Consider the following 637-nt stretch of genomic DNA (forward strand, 5'->3'; position numbering starts at 1 on the left):
TGTCGAGCTTCTTGAGTGTTGTTGAGCTGCACTCATCCAGGCAAGTGGAGAGTATTCCATCACACTCCTGACTTGTGCCTTGTAGATGGCGGAAAGGCTTTGGGGGAGTCAGGAGGTGAGTCACTCGCCGCAGAATACCCAGCCTCTGACCTGCTCTCGTAGCCACAGTATCAAATATCTCCATATGCGGCTTGGGGGGGGGGGTCTGAAATTTTGTCGTGAAGCGCTTTGGGGACGTCAAAGGAGATATATAAATGCAAGTCAACCGAGGCGTTCGAAATCATGAAGGATTTGACGCAGGAGACAAGGGGGAAACTGTTCGCAGTGGCAAAAAAAGAGCTGGCACAGGCAGGATGGGCCGAACGGCCCCCTCCTGAGCAGTGGCGCGCCGTGGTTGGCGGACCCGAGAGGGCGACCCCGACTCCGCCCCCTCCGCCAGGGCGGTCAAGGCAGCCATTTTCCTTCTGCCGCAGCGGCCGCCACCACGCCAGCAGATGGCGCTCGGGCCTAAGGCAAACTTGACCGAAACGCAAAGCCTGTCCGGGGGCGGGGGGGGGGGGGGAGAGCTGGAGCCGAGGCGCGTCTTACCCCGTTCATCCGGATCAGACACTGCTTCCACTCCTTCGGCTGCAGGCTG

The sequence above is a fragment of the Heptranchias perlo genome, unplaced genomic scaffold (assembly GCF_035084215.1).
Source record: "Heptranchias perlo isolate sHepPer1 unplaced genomic scaffold, sHepPer1.hap1 HAP1_SCAFFOLD_626, whole genome shotgun sequence".
In the NCBI taxonomy this organism is placed as follows: Eukaryota; Metazoa; Chordata; class Chondrichthyes; order Hexanchiformes; family Hexanchidae; genus Heptranchias; species Heptranchias perlo.